The sequence below is a fragment of the Coloeus monedula genome (genome assembly GCF_965178545.1).
Source record: "Coloeus monedula genome assembly, chromosome: 4".
Lineage (NCBI taxonomy): Eukaryota > Metazoa > Chordata > Aves > Passeriformes > Corvidae > Coloeus > Coloeus monedula.
The window spans coordinates 9,473,596-9,491,214 of record NC_138784.1 but is presented as its reverse complement, the minus strand read 5'-3'; the positions used below and the strand labels follow the sequence as shown (position 1 = coordinate 9,491,214).

The following is a 17,619-nucleotide window of genomic DNA, read 5'->3' as shown; positions in this document are numbered from 1 at the left end:
CTGTGCAACTTCAGACCCAGCAATGGCCTCAGTGCCTGCACAGCCATCCAAGGTCACAGCTCATGAAGAGAGTATTTCCAGCTGTTGTCTTGTTACAGGTTGTCATGATAACTGTGGTGAATATTAAGGCTAATCAAAAATGAACAAAAAGCAGCTCAGAAAAATCCCTCTGAAGACTTCCCAGAAGCATAAATAATGCGATAGTCCCAAATAATTGATGGAAGTACTCTGCATATGACACTGGCCTTCCTATATGCAGCAGTGATACATTTTAGTGTTGCTATCATACTGCAAAGAAAATACTGCAAGTGATTTGAGGCAGGAAACCTATTCAAAGAAAATAACACATGGTCTTGGCCTGACAAGCTTTTAGCTGGCAGAAGTTAAATCAATACCTTTCCATTTACCATATGTCTGATACTATTTCACAGGGGAGATTATGTAAATTTTTTTTCCAGCACTGAGGTCACTATTTTCCTCATCACCCAGCTGGGTATCCTTAGCTTATTCCTGACCTTTTCTCTCTCCCCCAAGGGCTGCCCATTCTCACATACTGTCTGCTGTTTTGGGCTGGGATAACATGTTGTACTGTGTGGCTCCCTCAAAGGCACTCAAAGTGATACCATCCAGCTTCTCAGTGGGGTTGTAGCCTATTCTTCATGTGTTTCATTTTTCTCTGCATGATACCTCTTGCATTCAATGGTTCAGGTGAGTCTTGTCCCTCCAACACAACTGAGTGTGGTTAGACATAAGATCTCATTAAAACTGTATGAAAAAAAGTCATAACATTTAATTTCTTCTGTGCAAAGAGGAGTCGACTCACATGGTGCTTTTGTTTGTAGTGGTGGTCAAAGCTTTAGGGTTTTTTTCTAACACCCTTGTGAAATGAATGCCAAAAACTGAGGTATGTTTGAGTCAACAAGGGAACTGAATATTTTTTGAAAGAATATCCGAATCTGAGAATCTGGCTGGGGTCTGGGCACTTTAAAGACACAGTGGTTCAGCTGTAAAGAGTAAAATAAATCCATTGGCATTGGGCAATTGACTTACATTTGCAGAGGGTCTGTCATATTCTGTGAGCATTATATTATGTTCTCAAGGAATAATATTCAGGAATTAGCCTAACTTTTGACTTCTACCTTCAAATTTAAATGAACCAGAAAAAACTCTATTCACTTGTCTTGACTGTTAAAGGCATGGTCTGGTCCTCCTTGGTTGATAATATGTTTGTTTGCTTTCAGTTGATAACCAGAATTATGTTGCTGCCAGAAAATATACATCTGCCAAGCATGCTGTACTTCTTCATGCTCTGTTTTCATCTGCCAAAGTTTGTGGGCATGCTCTGACCTTAGATAAGTGGGTTCTCTTACCTTCTGTGAGATCCCCTATGGCCTGAGAAGGGCCACTCTGGAGGGTTGTACCAGAGTTGGTGTCATTACTAAGCTTTCCAGTGAAAAGGATTTCACCATTTCTGCTCTCCTCTCCAAGCTGAAAAACTTGTGGTGCTTTACCAGCTCCACCACTGTGCTCATGGGAAACAATCCTCTTCACCACAGAGACTCTTTTCCTCCTCCAAAACTTTGCAAGTTAATGCAGTTCAAATGACTAAAGAGGACAAGTTGTAGCTGTGCTTTCATTCTCAATGTTTCTACTCAAAGTAAGTGCTACAAGGAACAGAAATTATTTGTCATTAGGATGGACCAGCTATCAGGTTGGTCAGACTATACAAAACTGGAAAAACCAGGGTTTTCTTGAGCCACTGTTCAAGCCATATTTGCCAAAATGTTTACCAGATTCTTCACCTCTCCACTGAACCTGAATGGTTTCTTGAAAGTCTGAAATGACTGATGTGGAATTTGGTGGGTTCTTTTATGGGTTAACCCGAGCACAGATGAAACTTGGCTGTTGCAGCTGAGTTCTGCTTTGACATTTGTTGGGAGTGAAACCACACAGACTCCAACAGATGGAGAAGGTTTACATGACCCCTTCCAGCCAAGCCAGACAAGTTCCATGCAGGTCTATAAAGGATCCCATAATTCACATGTCTTTATTTTTTTTATTAGTGGAGTAGCACCCAGAGATGATGAGGTCAGTACCTAGGAAAAGGATAGGGTTTAGGAAGTAGTGTTATTACACTAGCAAGGGGGGAAAAGGTAAAAAATGGACAAAGATTTAAAAACCCCACTACTTAAAAGTACAAGATACCTTTAACCATAAAGATTCACTTGTGTAACAAAACACACCCGTGTCTGACACAGAAACACTAAACCGGCCATTTGGTTCTGCCTGAACATACTGAAGAAAGGACTAAAACTAAAAAAAGACAGGCATGTTTTTCACTTCACCCCAAAGGAAAGCTCCATCCCAGAATCCCTTGGGGAGATGAACACTGAAGGTGAGTTATTCAGGTCTCAGGGTGGGGAGGGAAAGTAAGCAGTGATAACATGATATTAATTGCTCTCCTGCTGCATGGGAAATAGGGGACCTGCTCTTTAACCACTGGCCAAGACTCTACCACTACACTGACAAGTGAAGATTTATGATTATTCTAACTTGTATTTTGGTGCAACACTCCCCCTTCAAGATTCAAAGCAAACACTCAGACTCACCCAAGGTGAGGTTTCTCCAACAGATGTGTATCTGTTGCTACGATCACCTCTTGGGTGCCTTTATGTTCTTACTATGCATGTCTTCCACCCACCACCAAGCCAGAAGACATGACACAGGGACACATGTCCCCCCTTGTGTTTTCCAGGGATCCTACTGTGCCAGGAGAAGTCCTCAGTTTTTTAGCTAAGCTCCAAGATGGATCAGTGAGGAGTTATTTACTCAAAGAGGTACTTCAGTGAATGAGGGCTGCATCACCAATACAGTACATAGAATCTGCACTAAAAAAAATGGAAATAGTCCAGAGGATGGAATAATAACCATAGAAATGATGGGGCATTCATGTTGGTGTGAAAGATTTATAGCAGCCAGAGATAAAAAGTGACAGAGAAATCTAAATTAGTGGCATGTACAAAGACTGTAGCATGGGATGAATTAGCCAAGCATTGCATATAGCTTATTTTGATACATTTATAGCTGGGAAATCTTCCATACTCATGCCATCCCCAAAGAAAGTCAGTCCTGCACTTACTTTACCCATGCTGTCCTGTACACACATTTGTCACCTTCTTGCACACATCCCTAGCTTTCATGCCAGCTTCTCACATAATCATCTGTACTCTCCACTCATCCTTCTTGCTTTAAGCCTCTTAAACAACCCGAGTCAAAAATTAAAAACTAAAAATTTTAAAATTAATTAAAAAATAATTATATATCAAATGTTATTACTGGTAATCACTGTTGAAAGATAATTGCCCTTCTAACATTTTGAAAGTGAGGACCCTGATCTGGATGAGTAACGCCTCTGGTCCTATCAGGTTATTGATGCAAAAGAGCTCCAGCTCCACTAGGAACTGGTCTCTATTCCCCCAAGTGGGAATGGGATGGGCAGAGCAATTTGTCACTTACATGCCTCTAAAAGCTACAGATCATTAATAGCATAGAAAGCAAAGAACTCCACCCCAAAAAAGTAAGCAGTGCAGGCTCTGTAGTATGAAGTCCGAATCAATAGCAGAAATGAAACCTACTGTTGTTCTTTGACAGTGGATTATTCTGGCTAATTATTTGTGCATTGACCCTTTCCACTGGAATCCTTCCAGCTCAAGTGCTTATGAACAGGCAGCTCTTACCAGTGCTAAATCCAGGGCAAAACAGAGGTGTTTTGGTGTTTTGAAAAATATATCTGTCAAGATATCCAAAGTGATCTGTACCTGTCTCCTTTCTCAGACTCATGAAGTGGAAAATGATCACGATTTAGCAATATTTGGTGGTGTCACTGGTGCAGTGATTTGGAAAATCATTAAACTGGACACCTGACAGGGAAATATTAACAAGTAGGCCAAACCCAAGGGAGTTCTGAAGTTTGGTTTTTGGTTTTTTTTAATGTCTTACCTTTTGTTTTGGTCTTTAGTTTTCTGCTGTGTTGAAAAAATGCATCTGAAGGGAAGTTACAGCTCTGCTCACCAAGGGAGGTTTAGGAGAAGAACATTTTAAGAAGTTTCCTGTCTCTTCCCATTCACTCAACTTTTGATCCACTCTCCAGGCAGAATGAGGGAGGGATAGGAGAAAAACCCTGGATTTTTAGAGCAAAAAAAAATCTGCATGAATTTTATTAACTCCCAGGTGAAGAAAAGTTTTGGTAAACACAATCAGATCATAAACTTGAATGTCACAGCTCTCTCTACAAGCATGCACTTGTACACATGCACACATAAACTGGGGACAGGATGGATAATTCCAAACGTAAGACTGGGAAAGGGAGGGGGATAGCTTCTGAAGGAGAGATACTCACAAAAAAAGTGATTCTTGCTCTAGTTGTGCTGGAATCAGATAACACTGTAAGTCCACTCTTGATCCCATGTTTTAGCTGCAGGCCTGAATTGGAACATGGGAATGGGGCATGAAAGATATCTAAGTGATGGAGTCACAGAGAAACGGTTGGCATCTTATCACACATGCTGAGGGGGTGTCAGCCAGTAAATTATTCTTGGTTCAGGCCATATATAGGCTTAATTAAACTTGGATTCCACATATGAATCCAGTCATTTTTATTCTGGGCTATGATGATGGTTTAACCGAGATGCCAAATGTTCATAAAAACTTCCTACCAAAAATGGGAGGAGTAGAGAGGCCCATTATTCTCCAAAAATGGATATTTGGGTCCAAGCAGATGGATTAATCTAGCACAGTAGTTTCTAGTGTGGTATGAGTTGGCCAACTTGGAAAGCTTGGCTTTCAGGGTGAGCAGAAAACTTCCAAGACATGAAGACAGGCGGCATTCTTAGGAATGCTTTACAACCATAGTTGTGCTTTAATGCTATCAGCGAGTCAATAAAGGGAACCATAAATGAATCCAGACAGTATGCTAAAGTAAGTACATTTCTAGCTCGCTTCTTGCCTTTATTTTCTCCTGCCATTTCCTTCTCGGCTACTCTGTGTTCTCATTTTCAGTTTTTTAAAATCAATTTATGTTGTTTGTTATATGTTTGTTAAGGCTTAGTAATATTCATATATCAGGTTGACTGTATGTTTAATATTCTAACATCTGTGTAGTTATTATGGGAAAATCTATCTTTATGAACTTGCACTATATCCAATAAAAACAATATGGGGGAAAAAAAGGAATTGTACAGCTGGAAACAATTTGGAGGGGGAAAATGAGTTGGAATTAGATTATTTTAAATATGATACAGAGCGGGGTACACACTTCACCAACGGAAAGGCAGTAATTATCTTTGTCATAGCAGTAGGTGCTATGATTGGTTTAGGCACTTGTCAGCTACAGGGAACCTCAATTGCACAGTGGCTTTTGGACCTAATGTGGAAAAATTTAGGGTTTTTTGTTGGATAGCATGGGCCCAGACAACAATGCCCTTTGAGCATTCAAGCAACTGAGGAGAAAAAAATTTGTTTTCAGTAATTTTAACTGGATTTCTCTGTTGGTGCTAGGATATAGTAAAAAACTTTCCGGTGTGAGGGGTGGCTTCTCAGAGCATGGCATCAGCTTTCAGCTCCTAGTACAGTGGGCTGTCTGGGATGCCAGGAGAGAGGTGCACAGGATGCATTCAATCGGCTGCAGTCTGTACTAAGGATGTGTGCAGCTCCAGAAGATGATGTAAGACCAGTACAAAAAATATCCTTATTGCTCATGTAGCCAACTTGGAGTGACTGCTGATGTCCACTTCCCAAGATGCCATGTGGAGTCATTGCATTTGCACGTTTGATTTAGTTAAACTACAAATACCATGGCAAATTTAATGATCTGTGGCTTAAGCAAGCATAAGCTCTTAATAGAAGCACAGTGGTGCATAACAAGATGTATATTTCTCAGTTATTTGGAGAGGGAGAGTTTTCTCATTATTAGCCTGAATTAAAAAAAAAAAAAGACAACACAACAAGACATGCATGATGAACCACCACCCCTAGCAGCTAGGTAACTGGCTGGCAGGTAAAGGCAGGCAGTAAAGAGGTAAAACCCCCCAAATCTGTGGACTTCCTCTGCATGCTCATTTTGCAGGAAAGATTAAACACCCTGCAAACAGTCATTGTAAAGTCTTCTCTTAAAATGTCCCAAACAGCTCCTTTATTTTCACAACTGGCGTGTTGTTGCTGCAAGGAGAAACTAAAATATCTTTAACCTTAAGAATGTCCAATCTATTTGTTCTCACTTATTAGCTATATATTACTGCAGAAGGATTTTGGTGTGTCAGTGATTATCCCACAAGTTGCCTTACAGAGGTAGACAGGCCATGCTGGAGCAAAGCTGAGCTGTTCCACCCAAAGCCCTGCATGCTGCTCTGAGTAGTGAGAAAAGTCCTCAAAGGCAGGCTGCCTTAGCAGAACAGTTTCCTCAGTGCACCTCATCACAACTGAAAGCTGAACACAGGGGAAAAGGTGTGATAATGTAGTAGTTACAAGGCAAAGAGTGTGAGAGGGCATTTCAGTTTGTATTATCATCTTTGGGGGGAAATTGAGGAGTTGATTCAAACAGTTCATACTTTCTTACTGTAGAAGGGGGGCAAGCTTTTTACTATCACAAGTAACAAAGTAAGACAGTAACCTAAACCAGAATAAGAAAATAAACCCTCCCAGCTGGCGGTAGCTGAGGTTGTGAAGGAACAGTAAAAAAGTTATGAAACCACTAAGGTGCTAGGAATTTGTATTTTTTTAGCTGAGGAGACAGGCTATTGTGGGAGTGGTAGGTTCAGACTCTTAATGTCTGTCACTTGGATGTTTTTAGAAAAAGAAAAATATCTTTTTATTTTAAGGAAGTGCTGCTATTTTAAAGAAACATCCTATTTTGACAGGATGGAGGATTCCCAGCTTGGTGAATCAATTTGAACATTTGTGGGTTATAATTTCTCTGTGCTTTAAAAATTTCTTAGATGCCAGAACCTCAAAATGATTCAGGGAGGCCTTAGTAATGTTTTCAAAACACATTGTCAATCATAGAGGAAAAGAAAAACATTAATGGACAGTACCATTTGTAAATTACGAGCTGACAGAAATAAATTTTGTTTGACTTAACCAGAAAAAATGTCACTTTGCTACATTCATTTTATAATCTTTATTTTTTTGTGTCCCTATAAAAGAAATAAAAGCATATATAGTCTGCAGCATATAATAATTTCCAGCCATGAAGAGACAGATTTTTATATATCTCAATTCATCTTCTCCACTTCCTAGTCTTTTTGTAAGGTTTTACTGTTTAGTTCAAGTATAGCTCAATTGTGTTTTCTCTTCCCTCAAGGGTCATGAGTGTGAAGAATAGTATAAATTCTCTTAAATGAAAACATTCTTGTTGCCATTTAAATACCTACCTATTTGGCAGCAGACTTTCTTTAAAAGGCAGACATCCTTATTCCAAACACAGCACTAATATGGTAATATAATTACTTGGTGAACTGTGTGCGGCTTGCAGCTGGATGAGGAATGGTGGTTATTGATCTGAATGAAATCTGGATTTTCCATCTTAAGGAAAGGTCTTCTGATTCATTCCATTCCATATAAAAATGAAGATTTTCTTGGAACAGGTGCTTTTCTGTAGACATTTTCAAATTTAAATGCACTAACATACCAGACTGTGAGCAACTCCATTTTTGTTGTCAGAGCACTTAATTTTAAATTTGTTCCATGCATTGATGTAAATTAATGCCAAGAACTGTAACTGGGGAGACTCAAGTCTCTGGATCTCCTCAACTCTGCTCTCACATGCTTCTATGGGTATGCTGGAATGTAAGGTTCCACAACGCTGCACATCATATAGCACGACACACTGTCTTCCTGTGACCTTAGATCTCCTGAAAAACCGATGGGCTGACATGGGGAAGGGGTTCAAAACTAAATGGACCTTTTTTATTGTATGGAATCGCTCCATTTAGGTGTCAGTATGGAAAAGAAACATGTAGGGAGGGGGAGGGATGGGTACTCATAGGTTTTGGCATTTGATCATCCTACTGCATACTTAGGTGTAGTGGAAAAGGAATAGGTACATGTGATGGGGCCTTGGGTCTGTGATGATAATTTCCTGCTCTGCACCGGCCAGAACAAAAGTCCTCCTTTTCTCTTTTAGCTTTGTCTGTAGCTATTCAGGGTAACTTTTTCCATATTACTTTTCTGGTTTCCCTTGGGATGAGTCAGTCAGAGGTCCTGTGGAAAAGATAGTATGCAAATTCTAGGCTATGATTTAGTTGAATACTGTACCAAAGTTTGGACACAGGGCTAACTTCGCATAGCAGCTTTAAGCTTGGCATTTCCTTACTTCCAAATGCTTCCAAGGAACATTAATGTTCATTTAGTGTCATTTTTTTCATATCACTTTTTAATAAAATTGCTGAGTACAAATGTTCCATAGCATGCTGACTCATGAGTTACTTCAGCATCCCAGTCCTATTGGTCAATGACTTACAACATAATGCATGCTTAAACCAGGAAGGCAAATGACATTAAAAGTCAAATAAAGTGGTGCTGGTCTTAATCCAAAAGGGCAGGGGCCAAATTCTTGTCCTATTGCTGTCAGTAGAAATTTTGCCACTGGTTTCACCACAGCCACTAAAAAGTCTCCTGGCTTTTGATTATGAGCAGAAGTTGAAAGTGAAGCTGAATTTAATAGAGGGACTCAGCTAAAACCCAATCAGTTAAACAGAAATCAACCATATGACATTTGACTTTTTAAGTACAGAGCAACTTTGCAAACAGGCAGGTGCTGCCATACCTTGCCACTGCAGGGGAAGTTCTTTATGGAGGATGACAGGGAGTACAGGACAGCACCTGCTGGTATGTGATCCTGTAACAACTTGGGGTTCTAACGACTTTGGAGATTCCCTGAGCTTTACTACTGCGGTTAAGTGTGTTGTCAAAATCTCTTCCCTAGAATTACAGATGATAGGTTTGGTCATCTAGTCCAACCTCTACATCAAGCAGGCCAGGCTAAACATGCCATTAGACTTCAGAGTTACATATGTAGCAGCATCCCTCCCTTTTCTCCTCTGTTCTTAGGGATAGGTTCTGTTTGGTAAACCATCTGTTTCTAAACTGAAAAGCTTGAAGTGCAGAGAGAGGCATGTACAAACATTACAAAAAACACAGCATTTGTTATCTGCACATTTTGGTTTGCAAACAAATATTTTAGCATTCAGGATTAGATCACTGATCCATGCAGTTTGCCATCATGCCTCCAGTCACCAGCAATTTCTTTTCCTAATGAAGTGGCTGGTGTATTGCAAAATATTACATCTGACAAATACCTCATTTTCTAATTGACAAAATTTCCTTCGTGCGTATCCTGTCTGACCTTTTAGCCTTGGATTAAATTGTGCATGACTGTAGTTTATTTCTTACTGATGTTCATACTGTGAAGTACAATATTATTTTTACTGACAGAAGAGGCAAATTTAAAAAAAGAAATAAAGCAAGCAAGAAAGAGGACTCTATAATCTATTATTTGGAGGCTTGAGAAAGTGAATCTAGCATTGTAGTTCTAAGGTAGTCATTCCCTCAGGATTCAAACTGGCCACAGACTCCAGCCATGCTTTTTTTACCCAATACGTGCTTAACTTTAAACCCTCCATTGTAAGTGCTACTAAAGAGGCTTTGAAAGTGTTTCATTTTAAAGGCAGAACCAAGTGGTTTGCAGAATACAGAAGTCATAGCGAAAGACAGCAATGCAGATCAAGCTGATGATGGGTCCTTCTGCCCATCCCAGATCCACTTGGAGTGCACCTAGGAGACAGACTACTTTTAGCCACAAGTGTAATTTCTTCCTATCTATAATGCTTTCTCCACAACTCCAGTTCTGGGATTGTGTGAGAAAGATGATTCCTAAGACTTAGCCGGTGTCAGTTAAATGGGCTTGAATTACTGAGGTGTCTTTTTGGTTTGCTCTCACCCCAGAAAGATCACTGATGCACTGAGAGAAGGCACTGCTATCTCTAGATAGAAGCTCAACATACGTGCATTGAACTGCTGTAGACCTTACAGCTCTATCCAGGTTGCTAAAACAAAAAAAGTTTACTCATGGATCATGACTTATTTTTACCTGTTCACTCATTTCTTCACCAAAATGTGGAGACTCATTTTCTGTCTGATTCAGCCTCCAGCCATCCTGTTCAGAAGAGATCTCCATTTTAAGTCCCATCAGACATGCTCAGTGCAACCTTGCATTTTCTGAGGGGAATGGCACAAGAGATAGTAGTGGTTTCTCTCTGCTGCTGAATTAAAGGGTTTCAGACAACAAAGGCAGAAAAATGAGGAGCCCCTTCCTCACTTCTTTCCTTTGGCCCAGTTTCACATCACACAGCTCCAGGCATTTGCATGAGATGTCTGAGATAGGAACCTAGTCAGGCTGTATTCCTTGTATGGTCAAAGAACAGGGAGAAATGCTTCCAGAGGGTGATTTGGATCTTAACTCGACTGCACGACAGTCCCTGTTTCCTATCCTGGGAGTTTAGACTCCCCTAATACCTAATTTCTCTTTGTGCTTGGAATTTTTCCATCTCTATGTATGTTTCTCAGGGGAGCATGTGGTCCTTTCAGAAAGTCATACCTGCTTGCCCCACACAGCAGACATGGAAAGTTGATCTTTATTTAAAGTCCTACCTATTCTTAGTACTCAATCACCAGTAGTACCTGCAAAAGTTGTCTTATCTGAGGACTTTCAGACAGATAGTGGCAAAAAAATAAATGCTGCAACCACAGGCGTAGCTCCACCACTGCTCTTTGGAAATTTAAGAAGTGGGAGTCCAAAATTACCACCAGATGGTGCACCTATTTAGCAAGTGACAGAGACATGTTCCACAAAAAATGGAAGCCACAGTCTCCAGCAACCCACCAAGTAGCTTCCCCAGCTGTTTATTCTCAGTTTGATATAAATTGAATGTGTTTGAAACATGGAACTGCTGGTCATACTATCCTGTTTTAATATGGAGTATGTTTTCAATCTTTGGGATGGAAGCCTTTCAAGTGCCTGGCTAGGGATGTGAGGAAGTGGGAAAGAGTGTAGCAGACCTATAAATGCATGTGAAGGGAGAGGAAAGAAAAAGGGATGGGCCAGAAGCAGTAAAAATTGGTAATGGTGAAGGTCAATGACAGGATCCAAAATCAGATGTGGCCAGCACAGAGCACCTGTGCATTGCTGTTTCTATCTATCAGTGGTGGGTACCTGTCAGTGCATTTCTGAAGGATAATCTTGATGTCTAAGTCAATAGTTTGGAAATTTGCTAATGCCAGTATCCCAGGCAGAAACAGACAGGGTATTTCAGTAAGTCCACAGCAAAGGTGGTGAACTTTCCTAAACAGTCAGGTAGGTTTTATTCTCTGACTGCTTCTCATTCCTAAGCATTTGGGTCCTCCACACTCAGAGAAGGATTAACGCAATTCAACAAGCATGTATTTTCTGCCATATTTGTCACAATGACAAAAGACCATGTGATTCTTTCAGCTAGATTTTCTGGCCATCAATATATTATCATGTGTAGCACATGAGCAGGTATCTATTCCCATTCTACTCTACTTCTTGCTTTAAAGAAAATTCTAAAGTAATAACTAGGTTCCTGGCAATCCTATTTCATGAACCGCACAAAACAGAAGAAAGTACTGTGTCTCATTCCTTTGCTTATGTGGGTCTTTTACTGCTTTCTGGTGTTTTGGTGTGTTTAAAATGATGCCATAAATAGAATTTAGTCTATTGCTAAGAATGATTAATTAGAAAGATTGTTCTTTTAGTTACAACTTCACCAGTCAAAATGAAGTGAAAATTTCCTGAGTGAAAACATTTGAATATTCTTTAACTTGAGAAGTATTCATGCAGAATGGATAAAATAATTTTTCATTCTCTGAGTCTAAGCTGAGAGGAAGGCATCACATTGAGAAGCTCAATACCATTCCCTTCCTATTCTTTTTCACATACCTTGTGTTTCCTAGTTCAATGTAAGAACAATCATTTTATGGTGAAAGCATGAACCAGGAGATAATGGACTTGTTCTCTGCTCCCAGCTGTGACTTCTCTTGTGTCCCTGGTCAAGTCACTTCATATCTCACTCTCTGGAAAGTAAAAATTACTCTGAAGAATTGAAATTATTGGGGACTAACGTCCACTCAAACATTTGGGATGTATCCTCAAGCAAAACTGGTTGCTGTTGAAGTCTTCTTATACAAAGAGGAAAGAAAAGGACAGAAATGTCATGGAAGAATTTGGTCTTCTAAAAAGTGAGTCCCGGCCTGAAAAAAAAAACACAGTGAAAAATCTCAGTAGAAGAGGTCTGGTAGGATTATTAGCTTAGTTTGCAGAAGAAGGAAGTTTGGAAACCTTAGGTAACTGTCCACTCAAATTTCATGAAGAGAAAACACTGAACTGATGTTCAGTACTTACATGTAAAATAAAAGAGAGCGAATAAAGCCCACAGGGAGAGTAAATCCTCATTACTTATTGTATGTGTGCTGTGATTCTTTGAGTAAATCTTCCTGTCTTGAGTTCCCTCTTTTTCTAGCTACTGGTGCACTGTGACATCCTGACACCAGAGATGGGGCGCTAGAATTTTTCCCTCTTTCCCTTCCTTTCTCCTTGCTGTCTCCCATTTTCCTTCACTTCAGCAGTTCAGTAATGTTGAAACCAAGTTCCCTTCCCTTTTGTTTGCTTTTCCCTTGTCTACTGCTCAACCATGTTGACTATTACAGACACTGTAGTATTAACTATAGTATAAATAGAAGCTCTGAGCAGGAGATTTATCTGGGTGTTCCCTGCCCTTTTACGCAACCGAAGGTTCTGCAGTACCCCCTTCTTGTTTGTTTTCAGGGATTAGTGGCAATATTCCACATACTACTGACACAATGAAGCATAAGCTTCACTCAGAGAAAGCAAGACACTGGTTTTTTGGGAGACTCTGAAACACTGTGCTGCTAGGGATGGGCATGGAAAGTTTGAAAGGTGGCAGCCTACCCTCAGAGCTGAGTGGCGGGACGATTGCTGATGGGGTTTTGCACATCATGAAAGCACTTCCATGAATACTGTTTTCTTCTTGAAGTTGGATTCAAAGTGTCTGCATGGAACATCTCATGCAGCAGCATGTGCATGCTGTCAGTTTGTGTTAACCAGAGGAACATGACATCATGTGATAGACAAAAACACTACTTGGTACCATATAGCCTGATCCAAAACTTTTCACGTGAAACATTTGTTTTGTTTTGGTTTTAAGACATTTGCCTTTCTAGCTGGTCTGTTTTAATTAGAGCTCAACCTGAACCACAAACGATAGATTTGAACTTTCCCAGAGTTCAGCCGTGTTCAGATCTGGCTTTTGGTTTGGCCCATCACAAAGACAAGGGTCAGCTCCGAAGTTCAGATCTGGAAATAAGCTGCTGCAAAATGGGGGGCTGGAAAGATTATTTAGTGAGACCCACATCTTGCTTTAATGGGGGATTTGCAGTAGAGACACTTGCTAGTGGTTTTTAGAAGCAGTTTTACATGAGCAGCTTCTGGAATACTGGTATTAATACCAATCTATCTATTGAAATACTCATGTACAGCAGAAAGGGTCTTGTTCCTCCTTTCCTGGTCATAAAGCCTGGATCCTGGTCTGAAGCTGGAGTACCTTAAAAACCTAGAAATTTTTCTTCTTGTCTTTGTTTAAAATTCATCATTCATTTCTAGGGTACAGTGGTTAAAAACAGTTGACTGTGGGCTAGAAATTTGATCTTTTTATTCTTATAACATTTAGTTTTTTCAGCAGGTAACCTGCAGGGTTGTTATGGTATCTGCCATTTGTCAATCTCTTGCAGGTGTGGATCAGCATTTTAGGGAGGGCTCGCTCAGTACATGGCAAGACACAAGCTTAACACAACATAAATAATAAACAGCAACCACTTGTCTACTAGATCAGATAACCTGACCCAGTGGTGTTAGCTGGACAGGCTCACATTAAACATTGATTCAGTATCTGTCATGAGTCCTGAGAAGATTCAGATAACCCTTCCTTGTTTATGTGAATCTTGTCACTTCCCAACTCTTGTCAAGACCAGAAACTCCAGAGCTGAAAAAAAAAGACTTTGCTCTTGTGATGCTTCCAAACTCATTTTGCAAACCAGAGAGGTTTGGATCAGAATCTAAACTTAGTGTATTTATCCAAACTTCTCTGAGATCTTTAGTCTTTTAAATCTCTTTCATATGTGTGATTTGTGCTGTGTCTTGCTCCCCGGGGTTACAAACGTGACTACCAGGCAAGGACCCTTTAAATGCCAAGAAGGGTGGACATCATCACTTGACTGTGTCTCTCCTCCCAGCAAGATGTACGGGCAAGTCAGACATATCAGAAAGGTGAATGCAGCCACACAAGCAGTGTGAAAGAGCATTTGGAAAACATTTGAGCAAATTCAAAAGCAAGTCCCAACCCAGCCCTTCCACCAGAACTTTCTCATTTGCTCTCCACAGCCTCTGAGCTCTGAGAGAGGACTGCGGTCACTTGCAGGGTTTACTGCCCAACCTTTTTCCCTGAGCCCAGGAGATGTGACCTCTGAGCAGAGTTAGCAGAGCACAGGCACAGGCCGGGGTCTGCCAGCCCAGCCCCTCTGCTGCAGCCACCGGGGAAGGGCTGGGTGGGGTGGGCTAAAGCCAGCAAGGCACATCTGCTGCCATGGGAGATATCCAGAGGGTGGGAACATCCTGAACAGCCCCATAACACTCACTATTGTCTCCCCTGGCCAAACTCTGCCTTGCCAAGAATGCACCAAACACATGAAAGCCCCCACACCTACAGGATGGGTCACCTGTGACAGTGCAAGTGACTTGCTTGTGGAGTTTGACATACTGAGTTGGTTCTCTAAGGTATCCTGCCAGGCACTGGAAACCATGCCAGGAATTTATGTGAGCCACAGATTTGTAGGACAACCTTAATACAGAATTATCCTCCAAGAGACAATCCAACAGCCATTCCCAGCAAATGCAGCAAGAATGTCTCTGCTATGTTCCTGTGCAGAATTTTTACAGAAGACAACATTCTGGTATAATATTTGATGCAAATTATTTTTCCTTTTTTTGGTCAAACTTAACTCATTTGTCTATGTCTGTGCACTTATTAAGAATAAGGCCATCTTGAATAGTAGAGTCACCAGACAAGAAAGCATAACAATCTCTGTGCCTGGAAAGTGCTGTCCTAGGCACACAGGAGCTGTTTCTCCATGACCAGCAGCCTGAAATGCTTTTCAGAGTTCCCAGTCTGGTTGTCACCATTTCTAGGTTTGGGCAGTATGTCCTCCATATTCACTGCTCTTACCACGAAATGTTGTGTAGAACAAGGTCATTAATTCATAGTTATTTCACATAATGCTCGTCTTGTGTTACTGTTGCAGTGAGAACTAAAATGTCAGTGGTTATTCCATTTCATTATATTTGTCTGGATTTAGATTGGAAATCTGAAAGATAATTTAAAAAAAAATATATATATTTATTAGACCCTTCATAGATCACCTAGATGCCTAGTGTATGTGATTCAGTTTAATAAAAGATACTGCTGCTCTTCATAAATCTTGCTTTAGAAATGTCATGACTAAGTAGTATTAGTACTTTATGTAAACTCATGCTAATTCTGTACTTGATAGAACCAAGTTAAATGATACTGAAAAAAAAAAAAACTAGAAAAAAACACTAGAAGAAGTTATATTATGTTCAGTAGAATGTCTTTTTTCTAATCAGTGAAACCAACAAAGTCATCTCCTGGCTTTTCATGTAAAGAAATCTTCTTTCCCCAGTCAGAATATTTTAAGGGTGGGCTCTGCTTTTCTAAAACCACCATGTCCCCCCAGCAATTACACTTAGATGATTGCTGCCAGCACAGTTGGAAAGACTCACTGTGCAGGGAAATCTGGCTTAACTCTGATGGGATAAGTTTAGACTCTCCCTTTCTTTGCATTTTGTACTGCTAGTTTCGGGGCTTCCCCATGCAGCTTGATACCTTCTGGGAGTCTGCTTTTTTGGTTTCTAATTCTCTCAGTGCTTGGTGAGGCTGGATTTTTGTGTCAGCCACATGGAAAACGCTATGTGGAAGAACATCTAAAAGACAGGCTTTTAGAGCCAACACCCTGTTGCAGATTTAGCTCTAGGTGATTAGCTCTTGCCCTATAGATGTAATTAATTTTGTATCCCATACATGTTAGGACCTAGTTTGAAAGCAGTATCTCATACCTGCTAAATGTCCTGGGCTACGCTTGCTTTGTATGTGTTTCCAAAAGGAGGTTTCTAGATTTATATGTTTCTATATCTCTGTCTATCTATCTATCTCAAACGTTTGTGTGGACTAACATAAAAAGTGAGTTAAAAAAAAAAGTCTATGCTGACAAACAGAAGATCCAGTTTGAAGCTGCACATATCTCACTAGTAGTCAAGAAATGTTATCAATTCCAAATGGGGATGCAAAATCACTCGATATCTCTCTGAAACAGAAGCAGACAGGACCTCAGCAATTCTTCTGAGAAGACTAGTTATTTTTTAGTCAGTTATTTTTTCCAAATTAAAAGAAAAGGAAGGATGTGGATCCATGCTAAGCAGGTATGGCATGTGAGGATGTGTGTGGGTGTGAGTGTAAGGAGTGGATTCCAACAGCCATGTCCTTCTCTGGCAGGCATTGGGATGCTCAGCATTGCTGGGTCAGACCTCTCTATGCTTCTGGCAGTAGATGTCCAGTTCAATACTGTATTGAACAGTGGAAGAGCAGAGCAGAGGATTTCCAGTCCCAGGACTGCTGCTCCTCTCTGGGAGGGCTCCTGTCCCACCATGCAGTTCCATGGATATTCTCCCTGGCTTGAATTTGTATTTCAGTTGTTGCTTGAGAAGACTGCAACTGAGTTACTCTGCTATCTCCGCACAAAAAGAATCCGACAAGAGGACAGCTTGTTCTCTTGCATGTCCTTCTGTTCTCTGGATAAATATCTTAACCACTCCCCTGTGTAAGAGAGGTAAAAATATCTCTCTTCTCTTGCCCTCTCCAGCTGAAAGATGTATCTCCTTAGAGCAAGGACTGCCTCTTGCAGAAATAGATTTGTGTCCAACACCAATTTCATCCAGGTATCACTCAGATATTTGTAATTCAATAATTCTGGCAAAGTGGCGCTGGCCCATTCATAGGCTCTGCACAGGACACTCAGGTAATACTCATGATTTAACTAAACCACTTCAGGAAGCAAGATCAGAAATTTCATCTGCAGAATACACAGAAACCCCCACACACACACTCTGGCATGCTCAGGTATAGGAGCTTGGTGCATACAACTACCCATAATTCAGTGGACCCTTTAGAAGGTGTTATTATTTAACATGTTTCTACAGCAAAGGACAGGTATGCACAGTGATTTACAGAAGAATACGGACTTGACCTCTGCCCTTGGGGATTTGTTATCTGGGTTAGAAATGACATAAGATGATAGAGGAAAAGATGGCTCCATGCAAATGGCATTCATGCAGATTTATTTTTATAGAGGTGCTCTTCAACACAGCACAATTATATTAGGCCACTGAGATGATTAAAA

The 17,619-nt window shown here is 40.5% G+C and overlaps 1 protein-coding gene across 2 annotated transcripts in view; it reads left to right on the top strand.

The window, feature by feature from the left end:
• Positions 1–17,619, top strand: part of WNT7B (Wnt family member 7B) — a gene marked incomplete at both ends in the record, with an annotated part of 91,235 nt that overhangs the window by 52,323 nt on the left and 21,293 nt on the right. The window lies entirely within an intron of this gene.